The 18,479-nt window shown below is 44.0% G+C and overlaps 1 protein-coding gene across 9 annotated transcripts in view; it reads right to left on the bottom strand.

Annotated features, from left to right (window-relative positions):
- The window catches only part of DST (dystonin), a 337,092-nt gene that overhangs the window by 249,393 nt on the left and 69,220 nt on the right, over positions 1 to 18,479 (bottom strand). Inside the window, exon 1 of one of the 9 annotated variants that reach the window (XM_064145800.1) lies at positions 17,017 to 17,080. The exons of the other annotated variants lie outside the window; for them this stretch is intronic. The gene's annotated coding sequence lies outside the window, so the exon portion shown is untranslated. Of the gene's footprint in view, positions 1 to 17,016; positions 17,081 to 18,479 lie in introns of those variants that run through there. 9 annotated transcript variants of the gene reach the window in all.

Genomic DNA, 18,479 nt, shown 5'->3' with positions numbered 1-18,479 from the left:
GAACCATTTTAAACAAAAGTCCTCATGTAGAAAACATTAAACGCATAAATGAAAACATTACAGCTCAATTTGTACTTACTGAACTACCCAGACCACTAGAAATGAATACAGGAAGCAAATGAATGTCTGCCTGAGAGAATACATATTTCATTAAGTGTGTATTTTACATATCAAATATATTCTTACTATAAATTTAATAATCATATACAGAATGAAAATCCTTGTAGTTATGCAATGGAATCATATAAGATAAATGTAGTTCATAGAATATCATAGAATCAACCAGGTTGGAAGAGACCTCCAAGATCATCCAGTCCATATATTCTAAATATCTGCTTGTGTACTGTGCTAAGCTGTAAATATAAAGCTTTGTTCCTTAATTTCCAGCCAGCTGAGTCTAATCTGGGTGATTTCAAAACGGGGGGGGTGGGGGGGCTAACACCCAAACCATTACAAATGATATGCCTAATTCTCAGGGCTACAGAATAAACTGCAAACAGAGAACACCTGCTCCTGAAACAGACCACAAAGACAACCTTCTAAACAAATATTTTAAAGTTAATCTTACCAACCTTGGTGATACTGTGATACTGATACTAAGGTGATGTGCTGAACACCATCACCTTAGTATCAGTATCACCAAGGTTGGAAGAGACCTCACAGATCATCAAGTCCAACCCTTTACCACAGAGCTCAAGGCTAGACCATGGCACCAAGTGCCACGTCCAGTCCTGCCTTGAACAGCTCCAGGGATGGCGACTCCACCACCTCCCCGGGCAGCCCATTCCAGTGTCCAATGACTCTCTCAGGGAAGAACTTTCTCCTCACCTCCAGCCTAAATTTCCCCTGGCATAGCTTGAGGCTGTGTCCTCTCGTTCTGGTGCTGGCCACCTGAGAGAAGAGAGCAACCTCCTCCTGGCTACAACCTCCCCTCAGGTAGCTGTAGACAGCAATACAGTCACTACAGTTTAAAGTGAATGAACAAAGTGCACTACACTGGATGAAGATCAGTGGAAAGAAACCTTTCTCCTGGAGGTAACCCCTTAAGGAATTCCATATCTGCATGTACAGACAAGCCCTTTAAATCCCACAGTTGAATTTTACTGAGTGTTGTTAACACCTAGTTAGTCTGTTCTAAAGGCCCACTCATGTATTCTTGGCCAGACCTAACTATAAACACCTGCTGAAATTCTTATCTTGGATTTGCAACTTTAATACTACCAAGTCAGGGTGCTTGATTTAGCAAGGATTTTTAACTTAAAACTAAGGACAAAAAAAATCACTAAACTATTCGGATAAGACACTAGGGTGTGCTCTTTCTACCACTTTTCTGATGAAGTCAATGATGAAAATAAGAAGCCACAAAAAGAAGATTACACATGCTGTCTGCAGTTTCAGTGTAGTTTTGGACAGAACTGTGTGCAGATCAAGTATTCTTGGATATGGCTTTCAGGGTGTATTCTATAAAGCTCTATCTCCACCTATTACTGCAGCTCCTCTCATGCCCCTTCAGCAACTAGCAAGGCATTTGTGAGTTTGCTTCTTTCCTTGTCTCTGTCATCCCTCCAGACGTCCTATTACTGTGCCTCTCCATCCCACTGGCTCTTCTCCCTTTTGTCAACTGCCATTCCTTCTTTCTGTTTCCATCCTTCTCATGCCCTGTGCTCTCACTCTTGTCCTCTTCTCATTCCTGTATTAAACACTCTACTGTACTTCTCATCCAAACAGGATGTGCTCCTTTTCATCTCTGTTACATGAAAGGAAAAGAAATGGACACACAGAGGTGAACCTTGCTAATGTACCATGAGATACCCAGCATCTAAACATAACAGCTCCACCAATACAATGCTTAACCACATGTCCTAGAGATGTGTGTGAATAGCTTTGCTGTGTCAAAGCCAAGAGGCTCTTGAAGACATCACATCTTCATCCTACATTGTACAACCCTTTGATAGCAACTATCTCAGAACAATCCTTTAATTACTTTGTAATTAATTGCAGTGTAAAGTTATTTTTTAACTCATTTTCAAAGTCAATGTTCTCATTTCTTATAAATGGTTTACATATTTACAGTAGATTAATGTCATCTTTAGTACAACAAATCATCTGGCTTCATACACACTGCTGCTGAAGATTCTGGCAGCAGTGTTTACCACTAGTAAGCAAACAGATTGGTTTACATTCAGGCTTTGCCACAAAAGCTTAACTAGCTCAACGTAGGATCAGTCAAATCACTCAAACTCTCCAAACACAGCTCCCTTCCCTGCAGAACAGGATAACATGATTTTTCTTCACCATTTTCAACAGCTCTTGATGTGTAAGTGCACTTGTAAACAAATTACAATGCTCTTGCACTTTTTTTAGCCACAAAAATAGCCATCATCAAGGAAATGCTTCTGCCAGTGCTCCCTCTTACACTATCAGAGAATTTATAGCACTGTACTGATACAGAATGCCTGCAGTATGGCTCAGCCAGTAGTTTGCCAAGTCCCACCTCCAAGTTCAAGGCAGAAAGGAATAAAAGTAATTGCTATACTTAGTGTCCAGGAGTGATGGGATGGACAAATCACCCAAGACAGGTTTAAGTGACCTTGTCTCACCACAGCTGCAAGGGAGAGCATGCCTGACATAAGGAAGTAAAACAAATGGCAATCTGCTCCAGCTGAAGTAGTCCAAGGACAAGAAACAACTTTATCTTGGTGCCAGTCAGGGGCTTAAGGACAGGGACACTGAATGTTCATGTCTACCTTTAGCAAAATAGAGAGCATCTAGATGGCTATTGCAGCATCTCTGCACTGTCTTTGTGCAACACTGCAGCTGAACTGTTTGCCAAAGACAAGAAATTAGGGGGAGAAAATCCTGTTGTCTTTTGGTTTCCCTTTCAACTTCTTTCATGTCAGGCTACAGCTGAACCCAGTAGCAACTGGGGTGCTGGGGGCATCAGATGCTGCCCATGCAGGGGCTAATAAAGTAGGCTCTAGCAACCAGCCCGGCAAACCACCCAACCAGGAGCAAGGCAGGTGGGGGCACTTGGAGTAGCCCCAGACAGTGATTGTTTGTCAAAGCCTGGCTGGATTCACCCCAGTACACTGCAGGTGAAAGGCTGAACCACATACAGCTGTAATTCCATCTAACTAAATTATTTACTACTCTACTGTATAGACAATTTAACATGACAATTCACAGTATCACAGTGTCATCAAGGTTGGAAGAGACCTCCAAGATCATGCAGGCCAACAGAACAAGGGGACACAGTCTCAAGTTGTGCTGGGGTAGGTCTAGGCTGGATGTTAGGAGGAAGTTGTTGGCAGAGAGAGTGATTGGCATTGGAATGGGCTGCCCAGGGAGGTGGTGGAGGCACCGTCCCTGGAGGTGTTCAAGAAAAGCCTGGCTGAGGCACTTAGTGCCATGGTCTAGTTGACTGGCTAGGGCTGGGTGCTAGGTTGGCCTGGATGATCTTGGAGGTCTCTTCCAACCTGCTTGATTCTATATGGATTCTATGAAGAGAAAACCATTAGCAGCTGTTCAGTAAAATTTACTAACTACACCAGCAGGTGACATGAAATGACCTTCAGCTACACTAATTGAAAGTGTTCCATATGGGATGCACAGAGAGAGAGGCAGAGCTCAGCGTGGGCTTCCCTCGCATGGGAAAGTGAGACCAAGCCCTGCTGCAAAGTGGCCAACAGACATAATTAGGCTATGTGGACCCTTCTTGCATTGCAGTAACCACCAATGCACAAGAATCAGGATTTGCACTGGCAGGGTATCTATGCTGCCACCTGCACATACTCCAACAGCCTTCAATCTCAGTCTCCAAAGCAAAACTTGATTTCATCTCTGCATAAAATTTACTAAGGCTGGTAACTTAGTAAGCATAGTCAAGGTAGTTTTAAGAGGCCACTGGAACATGCGCTGGGTACAAAGGCCCATACAGAATTACTTCAAAACTTTTACTCTACACATTAATCATCACCACAAACACAAACTTTCCTGTTCAGGATAATCCAGTATGCAGGGATAATTCACCTGAATTCTCAGAGAGACATTCAGAAAGCTGATTTGTTTGGATTTTTGTTTTTACACATCTCAGCAAGCCTGTGAGCGAGGGAGACATCAGCCTTGTTTTCCTTTCCCAGCCTGTCATCTAGTTCTCACCAAAACATTCTAGCTGGGCTGAAACTAGCACAGTATAGATGAGCTGCAGCTTTCTGCCTCAGTTCCTTTACACACCAGGTGAATTTTTTTTCTCTTCACAAGTCCTGTTACCATAGTTAGTAGGACACTAAAATCCAATGCTAAAATTAATATTGGAAGGAGAGGTTCTTCAGAATTTTTTTTCTGGAGAAGAGGCTTTGCTGTTTCATACTGGAGCAATAGAACAAGGGGACACAGTCTCAAGTTGTGCTGGGGTAGGTATAGGCTGGATGTCATTCCTGAATCTGGAAATGATTACAGATTACAGAGAGCAGAGGTTGCTTTTCCTTAGTGAGATGTACTGTTGATGTGTTGGTCATTATTTTCTGTTCTTCTTCAGCAAGCCACACAGTGCTCAATCAGGAGGGTGAGGCAGTGTGACAAACATCATAGAATCAACCAGGTTGGAAGAGACCTCCAAGATCATCCAGCCCAACCTAGCACCCAGCCCTATCCAGTCAGCTAGACCATGGCACTAAGTGCCTCAGCCAGGCTTTTCTTGAACACCTCCAGGTGACAGGTGTTGAAGTTAGTTTTAGTAGATAAATCATCTCAGTCCTAAGATAAGATGAAAGGTAATGTTAGGTTCCACAGTGGGAAAAGGCAGTATCCTTCCTATTCAGGTCAATCAGGATAGCACAGCATTCAGTCTCACTAAACCTTTAGAGAGGTGCAACTATAACTGTACAGTATTTATTGCATAGCAATTCAACAACAGGATAGAGAAAACAATGCAGTGACCTGGGTTTAAAAAAAAGAAGCAGCTGCATAAAAACCCAATGGAAATGACTTTTTGTTCCTCAGTCAGATTAGAAAAGCCAGCCACAAGGCTAAACTATTTGGAGGGATCTGGACAGGCTGGATGGGTGGGCAGAAGCCAATGGGATGAGATTTAACAATGCCAAGTGCAGGGCTCAGCACTTTGGCCACAACAACCCCAAACACAGCTACAGGCTGGGTACTGAGTGGCTGGAGAGCAGCCAGGAGGAAAGGGACCTGGGGGTACTGGTAGATAGTAAGCTGAAGATGAGGCAGCAGTGTGCCCAGGTGGCCAAGAGAGCCAATGACATCCTGGCCTGCATCAGGAACAGTGTGGCCAGTAGGACAAGGGAGGTTATTCTGCCCCTGTACTCAGCACTGCTCAGGCCACACCTTGAGTCCTGTGTCCAGTTCTGGGCCCCTCAATTCAAGAGAGATGCTGAGGTGCTGGAACATGTCCAGAGAAGGGCAACAAAGCTGGTGAGGGGCCTGGAGCACAAATCCTATGAGGAGAGGCTGAGGGAGCTGGGCCTGTTTAGCCTGGAGAAGAGGAGGCTCAGGGGTGATCTTATTACTGTCTACAACTACCTGAAGGGGCATTGTAGCCAGGTGGGGGGTGGCCTCTTCTCCCAGGTAACCAGCAATAGAACAAGGGGACACAGTCTCAAGTTGTGCCAGGGTAGGTATAGGCTGGATATTAGGAAGAAGTTCTTCACAGAGAGAGTGATTGGCATTGGAATGGGCTGCCCAGGGAGGTGGTGAAGGCACCGTCCCTGGGGGTCTTCAAGAAAAGCCTGGATGAGGCACTTAGTGCCATGGTCTAGTTGAGTGGCTAGGGCTGGGTGCTAGGTTGGACTGGATGATCTTGGAGGTCTCTTCCACCCTGGTTGATTCTATGATTCTATGAACTAGAACAAAATACTCTGGAACCTGACATTATTCCAACATGGAGAAAGCTGCTGAAGTCTCTTAGGAAATACTTTTGGATAACTGTCCCAGAGCCAGTTTTGTTTAGTTAGGAAATTTATTCACCAAGACAGAGGTTTACATCCCAAGTAATTAGGACCAATCATGCTTACTCAAGGACACACAGGTGAAATAATTCACAATTTAGTGTCCAATAATCTATGACAAAGTTGCACTCTAGCAAATCCTACTTATGAGTTTACATTTTTTCTACAGAATAGATATCCTATTTTCCCATTTTCCTCCTTTCTTTTATTGTCTATTCATGCCTATCTAAAAGTCTGTGTTGTTGACTTCCCAAGTGCAGCAATACAGCCCTGAGGCAAAAAAGTTACTTGAACAATGTAAAGCCAACTTCTGGGTTCAGCATGCAGATTAACAAGCAGCAGAAATCAGGGGGGAAAGAACGTGGGAATAAAGGGACTCAAACTGTCCGTGTTCTGTAAAACAAAGGGCTGCCTTTATGAACAACATTGTGTGGCACTGCAAACCCTTGCTCTGGGGGAAGGAATCAAACATGGCATGATGACCTTTCCATGTCGCCTAGGAGGAACTTCCTCAGCTGACTTTTAAGCAGGCAAGGAAGAATTTTGAATGTATGGCTCCCCTCTGGAGCCCAGCCAGAGAGAGAGAAAAGTACCTCCCTTGTACAAAGACTGCATTCTGACACTCAGAAAGGCTGTGTTAAAGTTTCCAGGAAAGCTGTGGAGAGGAAAAGTAATACTTTCCCCATTCAGATAATTTTATTACATTTTCTAAGGCTTTCTGTTGGAGTTATGAGGCATAAGTGGTATGGAAAACTGCCCTAACTGATCAGTACAAAGACATGAATGCTATCTGAAAATGCACGCTGACATTTTTCCTGTAGTTAATTTTGAGTAGCTTTAGTTCACACATTAAGTAAAGGCAAAAGAAACAAAAGGCACACAGCATGAATTAAAACCAAGAAAACACAGGCAAAGCCTGACCATTTTCAAACAAGTAAGGACTATAAGAGAACAGCTGTATATTATATAGTCATGTAGCTTTTTACATGTATATAGTCTTCTGCTCATTCAGTCTTTTAATTTGGTGGTACTAAGCTGAACTCAGAACAGGCATTTACCATACCAAAACAGGCAAAACCTGGGAACTACAGACCCGTCAGCCTGACCTCAGTGCCAGGGAAACTGATGGAGCAGGTTATCTTGGGGGTGATAAGAGCGCACCTGAGGGATGGCAAAGGGCTCAGGTCCAGCCAGCATGGGTTTAGGAAGGGCAGATCCTGCCTTTCTAACCTCATCTCCTTCTATGATCAGGTGCCCCGCTTGGTGGATGTGGGGAGGCCTGTGGATGTGGTCCATCTGGACTTCAGCAAGGCCTTTGACACTGTCCCCCACAGCAAACTGCTGGCTAAGCTGTCAGCCCATGGCTTGGATGGCAACAATCTGTGCTGGGTTAGGAACTGGCTGGAGGGCTGAGCCCAGAGAGTGGTGGTGAATGGTGCCACATCCAGCTGGTGGCTGTCACTAGTGGTGTCCCTCAGGGATCAGTGCTGGGCCCCATCCTCTTTAACATCTTCATAGATGACCTGGATGAGGGCATGGAGTCAGTCATCAGCAAGTTTGCAGATGACACCAAGCTGGGGGCAGATGTGACTGAGTTGGAAGGCAGAAGGGCTCTGCAGCAGGACCTTGACCGCCTGGACAGATGGGCAGAGTCCAATGGGATGGGGTTCAATAGCTCCAAGTGCAGGGTGCTGCACTTTGGCTACAACAACCCCATGCAGAGATACAGGCTGGGGTCGGAGTGGCTGGAGAGCAGCCAGACAGAGAGGGATCTGGGGGTGCTGATTGGTACCTGCCTGAACATGAGCCAGCAGTGTGCCCAGGTGGCCAAGAGAGCCAGTGGCATCCTGGCCTGCATCAGGAATGGTGTGGTCAGCAGGAGCAGGGAGGTCATTCTGCCCCTGTACTCTGCACTGGTTAGACCACACCTTGAGTACTGTGTTCAATTCTGGGCCCCCCAGTTTAGGAGGGACATTGAGATGCTTGAGCGTGTCCAGAGAAGGGCGACGAGGCTGGGGAGAGGCCTTGAGCACAGCCCTACGAGGAGAGGCTGAGGAAGCTGGGATTGGTTAGCCTGGAGAAGAGGAGGCTCGGTGTGACCTTATTGCTGTCTACAAGTACCTGAAGGGTGGTTGTGGCCAGGAGGAGGTTGCTCTCTTCTCTCAGGTGGCCAGCACCAGAACAAGAGGACACAGCCTCAAGCTGTGCCAGGGGAAATTTAGGCTGGAGGTGAGGAGAAAGTTCTTCACTGAGAGAGTCATTGGACACTGGAATGGGCTGCCCGGGGAGGTGGTGGAGTCGCCGTCCCTGGGGCAGTTCAAGGCAGGATTGGACGTGGCACTTGGTGCCATGGTCTAGCCTTGAGCTCTGTGGTAAAGGGTTGGACTTGATGATCTATGAGATCTCTTCCAACCTTGGTGATACTGTGATAATTAATGTGTGTGCCAGAATGCTGAGGAGAAAGTTTCTGCGTTTGGGGCTTGCTCTTTCAAGAAATCTTCTCTTGCAACTGTTTTGTTGTTTTTTAATCTTTAACTCTCCATAAAATATTCTGAGCAAGGACAAAAATAGGAAAGGAAAAAGAAATCTGTACAGTAACGTGGAAAATTTGATTTAACAACAAGAATTTGAAACCAAAACCTGACACCTTATTTTTTTCTGCTAAAAAGTCTGTCCTCATAGGCCTCCTTTAAGTAGTGAAAGGCTGCAATAAGGTCACCCCAATGTAATGACATTCCAGATGGTGTGTATATGAAGGTATGTATTGATGCAACCCATTAGTCCCTTTGATAAACATCTACCAACAGAGCTTACAGAATACAGACTATTTTGATGTGCTAAAGTTACAGAGTTAAGCTTTTACAATGTGTCCTTGGTTTACAGTGAAGAAAGATGCCTTGCTTATAGAAAAAAAAGCATTTTCAGAAGTACAATTTACACAAACAGCCTCCCCCAAATCTTCACAACTCCTAAAATGGTCTTTTAAATTAGATGTTTCCCACACACAGGGCACAGATGGATTCTCACCTCCCACTTACCCACATGGTGGAACTGCAAGGTAACCATTTAAATAATAGCAATGACTATGCCTTGTATCCACACAACTCCTTTGGCAAACTGAATCACCACTGAAAGGGAGGGATTTGCATCATTACTCAACGTAAGTAAAGCAGCTGCAGCCCAGGCCAAGAATAGTGAAAACAAATGGATTTTTGTGTTTCAGACACAGCTAAGTTTTTCTCCACATAAAAGCATTAGCAAGACTCATAAATTTATTAAACTACTTTCTCCATTGATAAGGTCACCTCCTGCATCAGCACAGGCTCTCACTCTCCATGCTGCTGTGTGAGGAACATACTAAACACAAATGGTTGTGTTCCTCCTCTTCTGTAGCAGGTACCAGCAGTTGTTGAACTGGATGACCTTGGAGGTCTCTTCCAACCTGGTTGATTCTACGTAGACTAAGACAAAGCCAAGCTGCTGCTATTGCTTTTGAACTGTTCTCTAAGCTGTCTAGCACCATCATACTTGATGCACCACTCAGGGAACGGTCTATGTGAAAGACCTTGTATGTATCCTTGCAAAACATCAGAAGTAAAACCATAGCACAAATTTCTTCTGAGTGACAGCTGTCGATTAAAGCTCAGTTGGCTGAACAACTAATTTTGCTTCAGGACAAGTTTAGAGCTGACTTTAGCCACAGCCTATCGAGCTGGCCAGACAGAACTTAGGAATCCAACACTGTTCTCTACTGTGTCCAGTTCTGGGCCCCTCAATTCAAGAAGGATGTTGAGGTGCTGGAACATGTCCAGAGAAGGGCAACAAAGCTGGTGAGGGGCCTGGAGCACGAATCCTATGAGGAGAGGTTGAGGGAGCTGGGGGTGTTTAGCCTGGAGGAGGCTCAAGAGGGGACCTCATTGCTGTCTACAACTACCTGAAGGGAGGTTGTAGCCAGGTGGGGGGTGGCCTCTTCTCCCAGGTAACCAGCAATAGAACAAGGGGACACAGTCTCAAGTTGTGCCAGGGTAGGTATAGGCTGGATATTAGGAAGAAGTTCTTCACAGAGAGAGTGATTTCCCATTGGAATGGGCTGCCCAGGGAGGTGGTGGAGGCACCGTCCCTGGGGGTCTTCAAGAAAAGCCTGGCTGAGGCACTTAGTGCCATGGTCTAGTTGACTGGCTAGGGCTGGGTGCTAGGTTGGACTGGATGATCTTGGAGGTCTCTTCCAACCTGGTTGATTCTATGATTCTATTCTAGCAAGTGTACCTTGAGAATTCCTTTTCAAGTTAAAAAAAACTAAACCCATGATTTTTAATTTCCTTTTATTTGAAGATTTAATCTCTTAATCTCTTTTCAGTCATCTGCTGGAAGCCCTTTTCAGTTTTAATGTAATCTTCTGCATGAAACGCTTAAAAATAAAGGTACTGAGTCTATGCTACAGCACAGGCTACAAAGCCTCACAAATCCCCCATTATTCAGTGTCTGCATAGTAAGGTCCTTAATTAATTGGGTTTTTTTGGGGTTAAGTAACTGTTTCTCCAATATTTTCCAACACTTCTAGTTTTTTGTTGTTACAAAAAAGTCCTAAAGTTACTGAACCAATACCTGGTACTGCAAAGCATCTTTAGTCTTACCTGTCACAACCAAGACACATGCACTCTGCCAAGCCCTTTCTGTTCATTTACCTCCAACTATAAACTGTCCTCTAATACAAATACTCCACAGATTTTTGGGCAATCCCTCTTTTTGCTGTTTAACCTCCACCTAAAATTAGCAGCAGCTGTATTTTGGGTTGGTTTTTTTTTTTCTCCCAGTAATTTTTTTTAAGCCATCCCAACTCTCTGTGACCTGGAGAGAATGGAGCTTTGGATTTTCAAAATCTCCCCAGATTTTCAGTTCTTCCCATTTGCAACTTTAAGATTCATAAAGGTAGTTTGCTTCCACGGGGTGAGGGTTGCTTGCTTTAAGAACAACCTCCCTTACACCGCTTTCAGCTTTCTAATCCTTTCAAAAACCAAAGATTTCTCTGTTAGCACCCAAGCTGAAAATCTTACTCTTTGTGTAATGCAAGCTAGGACTCTGATGAGATCATGTGAGAGCAGAAAATGCAGCTTTTGTAAGAACCTATGTAAGGCACAGAACAAAATGAGCATCAATAGAACTCTATTTTGTTTCAGAGGAACACATAAGGAAAACCCAGACAAATCTGATCCCAAGGAATGAAACAAGGAAGTGTCACTTATCATATCTGCAGGGCAAATGCCACAGAGGTAAGACATCTATGACTCAATTCCATGCTAGAGTTCACCAAATTTACATCAGAATAACTCCTTAAAAGCCAGTGGTATGACAGGTACCCAAATGTGCCACACCACTGTGAAGATTAAGCTTTTAGTTACTCAACTAAACTCTGAACAATTCAAACCACCTCAGTTAATACAAGTATGAACCATTAAGTTCTTGTATGCTTCTATCTTCTTAAAAACTTACAGTTCAAACAGAAGATGCTAGCACCAGGAATGCTTCCATTAACCTCAGGGAGACTGAGGCCATGACTTCACTGTACTATTTACAACAACACTACTGACTGGGAGTTGACTGTGATAGCAAAGAGGAACTTACCACACTACGCTTGTAACAACAGCTCTGAAACCACCAAGACTGAACTGCCCAAAGGCAATCTCCCATTCCCACAGTCATGGTATGATAAGCATCCTAAAATGCTTTGGCATTTTTCAAAGGCCACCAAACTCAAATGGTGAAACACTGGGAATGACCAGGAGGGGTAACATCAGTATCCAAACTCCCAGCATCTGACTTGAGTTGCACAAAACTCCTGGGAGAACAAAAGGGTTTAGCTACAGATTTCAGTTACAGACCCTGGAAAAGACAGACTGTGACAATCCATAATGCTTCAGAACAAGAGTCATATGTAAGGTGAAAAATAATAGTATCCATTTTCAGTGGTGCCCTTCTGAAGTAGCTAAGAAACAGAGTGATGACTAAGACAACAAAAAGCAGTGACAAGTATAAATCCAACATGGATTTAAATACTATATTTAAATTTTATTTTTATATCAGTGGAATACCACAGATGAAAATGAAAACCTTTTGCAATGACAGCTGTGGAGTAAGGGAAGAAATCTTCCTGACAGTAGAAGTTAGACTTTGGTTAGAAACTTACAAAGTTTTGAGTCATTCCCTAAAGGGAGTTGTAAAAAGTGAAAAGGTCTCCCACCAGCACCCTTTTCTCCAGGCTAAAGAAACCCAACTCTCTCAGCTGCAACTTGTAAGACTTGTGTTCTACACTACTCACCAGTTTCATTGCCCTTCTCTGGACACACCTCAGCACTTCAATGTCCCTCTAGTAGCAAGAGCCCCAAAACTGAACCCAAAACTCAAGAGGCAGCCTCACCAGTACTGGGTACAGGGGGCACAATCACTTCCCCAGTCCTGCTGGCCACACTGTTTCTGACAAAAGCAAGGCTGCTGCTGACCTTCTTGGCCACCTGGGCACACTGCTAGCTCATGTTCAGCCAGCTGTCAACCAGCATTCCCAGGTCCTTTCCTGCTGGCCACTTTTCCAGACATTCTGCCTCAAGCCTGCAGCACTGCATGGAGTTGTTGTGACCCAAGCATCAGGAATGGTGTGGTCAGCAGGAGCAGGGAGGTCATTCTGCCCCTGTACTCTGCACTGGTTAGACCACACCTTGAGTACTGTCTCCAGTTCTGGGCCCCCCAGTTTAGGAGGGACATTGAGATGCTTGAGCATGTCCAGAGAAGGGCAACGAGGCTGGGGAGAGGCCTTGAGCACAGCCCTATGAGGAGAGGCTGAGGGAGCTGGGATTGGTTAGCCTGGAGAAGAGGAGGCTCAGGGGTGACCTTATTGCTGTCTACAACTACCTGAGGGGTGGTTGTGGCCAGGAGGAGGTTGTTCTCTTCTCTCAGGTGGCCAGCACCAGAACAAGAGGACACAGCCTCAAGCTGTGCCAGGGGAGATTTAGACTGGAGGTGAGGAGAAAGTTCTTCACTGAGAGAGTCATTGGGCACTGGAATGGGCTGCCCAGGGAGGTGGTGGAGTCGCCGTCCCTGGGGCTGTTCAAGGCAGGATTGGACGTGGCACTTGGTGCCATGGTCTGGCCTTGAGCTCTGTGGTAAAGGGTTGGACTTGATGATCTGTGAGGTCTCTTCTAACCCTGATGATACTGTGATCCAGCCCTTGTCCTTGTTGAAGCTCATGGTGCTGGCCTCAGCCTATCTAAACTGTTCAGATCACTTCTCCATCTAAGATCAAGCATAGTTTGTACCACAGAACTATGTAGGAAACAATGTGACCTCATGATACTCAGCTTGCTAGCTCTATCATATATTTGAGTTTAAAGACTGATTACTGTTAAAAAAGGGGAGAAGAGGCATGGGATTGCCATGCTTGTTTCTCAATTGCTACAGAAAAATGATATATATCACTCTTAGCAAAATGAAGTCATCCAAGTTCAACAGAAAGGAGTACAGCAGACACCACCATGTAAGCTACAGAGTTGTCCATGCTGAAATGAAGCACACTAACTTGCTGTAGCAACCTGAAACAACATAAGCAAGCAACATCTAATGATGACCTCTTTCAGATCACCTGCTAGCTTTCTGGACTAGCAGAGAGGACAACACCTGATGGCAATTAACACTGACTGACATTGTGCTGCCACAGAATTTGCACCTGGGCAATTTTGCACATGAACAGTTAATAGATGCATAGCATTAACAAATGTAGAGAATTCATGATTGGAATCTACTGCAGCAGCCAAGAAGGAAACAGGACCTGAAAGCAACCTTCAAAGAGTTAATCTTCAGTATTTCCACACCTCTCATTTGAGTATCTAAAACTTGGGTGCCTAAACATGTAAGACCAATTCAGTAGTCTGAGAAAAAAAGACCCAAGCAGCTACACTTCAATGTACATGAGTGTAATGCTTAAACCTCAGAAAAGCAGCCCTAAGCTAGCCTTGTGAAGAAAAAGACAACTCAATTCAGCTGATTAACTTCACCTTCTCCTTTACCAATCTAAACTCTGACCACCTTTTACATGTGCCTAACGACGAAACACTGACTGACAGCAAAAATTCTTCTTGAAGTTCTACCATGAAGGCAAACTGGCAGCATCTGGTGTTAGTTCAGTATGGAATGACTTTGTTAAGAGAAGAAATAACAGTATTTCAATGGATCAAAGAAAACCCCACCCAACCTTAAACCCTCTATTAACAATGAACTATTACCACCTAATAACACCACATGCCACTCACTGTGCTAGTTTGAGCTGAGCTGGAATGTTTTGGTGAGAAGGACTAGATGACAGGCTGTGGAAGGGAAACAAGGCTGATGTCTACTTCACTCATAGGCTTGCTGCGGTGTATAAAAACAAAAATCCAAACATAGTTAAAGGAGTCTCACTTCTCCTGCTGGGGAGCTCCAAGCTGCATCTCTAACCTCACCCTCTGTTTCTCTGACTGATCCACTTTGCTTCCTAACCCCCTGGCTGAACCTCCATTCTTCCGTGGGACTGAGGTAAGACTGAGAGGGGTAGGGGGAAGGTGAAGGGGCAGTTGGAAGCCCCTCCTGGGGACTCAGGTTTCTGGGAGGGCTGTTGTGTTTCTGTATTCCCTTTTCCCTTGTCTATAACTGTATATACTGTAAATATCTGCTTCTCTATTCAGCTAAGCTGAAAATATAAGTTTCATTCAATTTCCAGAGCCAAGTGAGTCTAGTCTGGGTGATTTCCAAAGTGGGGTCACCCCCCTCCCCCAAACCATCACACTCACTGTCTCATTTTCTAGAGAAAAGAGCAAAAAACACCACTTAACATCTCTAATGTAGCAAGCTGGGAGGTAGGGTTAATACTATTAGAATCTTCTAAGTTTTAATCCAATGGAAACCTGGCATTGATCTGATACAGCTCAGGATGATGGAAGGGATGCAGAAATAGCCAAAGAATGAGATTAATTCCTTGTTCAGGAACCTGATCTGAGCCTCTTGAGCCATATGTGAGGTAGCAATGCCAAAATGCAATATGTGTTCCCATCAAGAAAATGGATTCAGCACATAAATAAATCAGAAAGACATTAAAATAGCAAACTTTGACTTTCCTATTCCAGGGATGAGAAACTGGAATAGTGCGGAGGGATTTTCTCTTGTTACCTAACTACTTTTTTAAAACATCTCATTACTGAGCTTCCAGAATCAGAATTGGCATTGGGAAGCAGAGTTTTCACAGGGGTCACACTGCTAGGAGTAGAGATGTTACAGCTGTGCTGTATGAACAACAGGGATATGATTTTCCCAGGCTGTCCAGCTTCCCCTCAGAGGTTGAAGAGCCCTCTTCCAAAAAGCAGGACAGGTGAAAGTGGGGACAACAGCTCAGAGTTTAAGCATCTTCTCTTTTACTATTACTATTCAAATTCTATTTGCATTGCTATTAGTTTTCTAATTCAAATCACCTAAAAGAGCAGCTTAGGGCAAAGATGCTATTGTTAGCAATTGAATTCTTCTTGTCACTAAGCAGCAGGGTATCAAAACTGCCCATGCAACATCTTCAAGCAGTCTTCCAGTGAAACTACATTTCTAAGGCTAAAATAAAAACACCAACAGAGGAAGAAAATGCAGGCCTCAATGATCACCATGAATTAAGCCTTAGCTATGAAACAAATTACTTTGGAAAAAACAATGGCAAACTCCAGGTTTAATATTTAGCATGAAGATGCCAAATACTATTTTCAACCTAAGTCAATTTCTCTGGATTAAAAAAAGAAGTCAAAAAATGGACTATCACTGGAAGGTCAGCTGATTCCAGATCTGTTAAAAGAGGGAGGAAGCCAGGTGCACCACATGCAGGTTACCAGCAGCCCCCAGACATCTCCCAAGAACTGTTACCACAGCCTCAACAGCTGAGACCTCAAGAGACATGCTGGATCATGCAGGAAAAGCAGCTGCTCATGAAGACAGAAGGTAAACCACTTCTGATTTTAGTTTCTGCACTCTAACACACACCTGGAAGAAAACACTAAGTTTATTCAACCTTTGAGGAACCAGAACAACATTCTGCAAACAGCCAAGCTGTCTATCCTAAGGAGAGAGCTGAGGATTTCTCAAGCTAGAAAGAAACAGGAAGGCTAGCAAAGCATGGTTCCTTCATTACACATGAATCACAAATTAAACCAAACAATATCCCCACACAGATAAATCCTTTCCTCTCTTCAAGGAACTGAATGGGTTCTTTTTTCTTAATTAATCCATTATATTTGTACAGTCTGGGGGGGGAAAAAAACACCAAAACCAAAGGAAAAAAACCCACAAACAAAATCAAATTGAACACAAAATCACAACACCTGGTAAAAGTTACAGGTAATGTAAAAAAGAACCTCTGATGATAACTGATACTGAGCCTTGCTCTTACCTCAGAGTGGTTCCAAAGAATGCTTATCAATACAGTGGCAGGCATTCCATATATATAAATTAAAACATATATAAGAGCTCCCCTAGCAGATTCCTTCTACTGTTTATTCAGAACTACACAAGCATGTTTAGTTATGTGCAGTTAATAAACATAGTTCATCTAAAGGTCAAACTGTAAGCAAGCAAAAAGTACCATAACATTTTTTGCCCCATTTGCTGCACTTGAACATGAGCTAACAGTGCACTACTATTGAGCTGAAGAGCAGAACGACCCTTTTCACAGCTGGGGGCTTTACTGACCTTAGTTTCTGCCTAGGTTCTAATTTAAATTTCCCAGAGACTCAAATATAGTTGATAGAACCAATGACAATGTATAAGATGCCCTTCCCTCTTCCCCAAAAGAAAAGGAATTAGATGGAGAGAGAGGAAAGGAATGGAGACCCAAACAAATAATCTCACTGCCATTTGGAAGTTAAAAGGAGAAAAGTTTAACAATAAATTAAAGGTAGATGAGGTAGAGAAGTTACAAAGATATAGGAAAAGGAAAACAAGGCACAGAATAGGTAAATACACAACCAGATTTGATGGCAATGGGTTTGTCTACCTCATGGGGTGATGGCCACGTGGTGTGACGAAGAGCAGCAAGGAACAGGAACGCTGATGCTGGCAGGTAGGGAGAGAAAGACAAACTGAAATCCCCCTGCTTTTATGGTTTGTAAACAGGAAGGGAGAGTAGCCTAACCACCAGCACCTGGCAGTGTTCAGACCCACCCCTGGGGAGGGATCAACACCACCTGGGATCAGCTTCAAGGCCACTCCCCCCAGGAGTTAACCATGTACAATTTCCTCTTTAAAAAGACTTAGAGGAGTAATTTAGCTCCTTCTGCCCATTTGGTCACCCTGATGGCATCTTCCTTCCTATAAACTGAAAAAAACCTGACTGAAGTTAAGTCACTTCACTAGTCAAGAGATCACACTGCTCTTCTGCTACAGCAACAGACCCTGGGTACTGCAAAAAGATTTTTTAAGTAGTTATATAAAGAGGTTACCAACATTAATTTATAAGCCTAAAATTGAAAAGAAACAAGAAACCATAAAACAAAATCAAAACACACAAATCAGCACAAGATCATTTTGAATTTTTAGACTTCAATTCATAGAATCAAGCAGGTTGGAAGAGACCTCCAAGATCATCCAGGCCAACCTAGCACCCAGCCCTAGCCAGTCAACCAGACCATGGCACTAAGTGCCTCAGCCAGGCTTTGCTTGAACACCTCCAGGGATGGTGACTCCACCACCTCCCTGGGCAGCCCATTCCAATGCCAATCACTCTCTCTGCCAACAATTTCCTCCTAACATCCAGCCTAGACTTCCCTTGGCACAACTTGAGACTGTGTCCCCTTGTTCTGTTGCTGGTTGCCTGGCAGAAGAGACCAACCCCCACCTGGCTACAACCTCCCTTCAGGTAGTTGTAGACTGCAATGAGGTCCCCCCTGAGCCTCCTCTTCTCCAGGCTGCACACCCCCAGCTCCCTCAGCCTCTCCTCATTCAGCTGGCATGCTTATCACCAAACCCCAAGAAAACCTCTTTGCGTGGTGTTCAATCCACATCCCAACAGAAAGCAAGGAGCCAGGGTTAATCTGGGACACGTAGGTAGCAAGGAAATGGAAAATCATAATTAAAACAAGACAAAAACTCAACTGTAAAGAGACAAAATCTACTTTATGACTGCATAACCATCAGAACAAAAAAGGGTAACTATTACTGATGTCTTTTTGTTATTTATTGTTCCTTGGCCCAGGATGTAAATCAGCTGCAAAGACAGGAACGTTCTAGTCTCTGCAATCGACTTCCCAGATGCCACAAGTCATACAGAGTGTTTTTTCCAAAGGTATGAGATAGCTTAGTTCTCTTTGCCAGGAAGCTCTGACTGGCAAGTCTCTGGCTTTCCAGCTCTTCCCTAGCCAGCAGTAAGGCAAAAATAGATCTGTCATATTTACCTGGCAGCTTCTGCCTTCCATTTTTCCTAGGCTTTTTGTTAACGTCTTGAAAATCCATTACCATAGA

The sequence above is a fragment of the Pogoniulus pusillus genome, chromosome 7 (genome assembly GCF_015220805.1).
Source record: "Pogoniulus pusillus isolate bPogPus1 chromosome 7, bPogPus1.pri, whole genome shotgun sequence".
Taxonomy (NCBI): Eukaryota; Metazoa; Chordata; class Aves; order Piciformes; family Lybiidae; genus Pogoniulus; species Pogoniulus pusillus.
The sequence above is the reverse complement of the archived record's forward strand: the minus strand, read 5'-3'. Positions and strand labels throughout refer to the sequence as shown.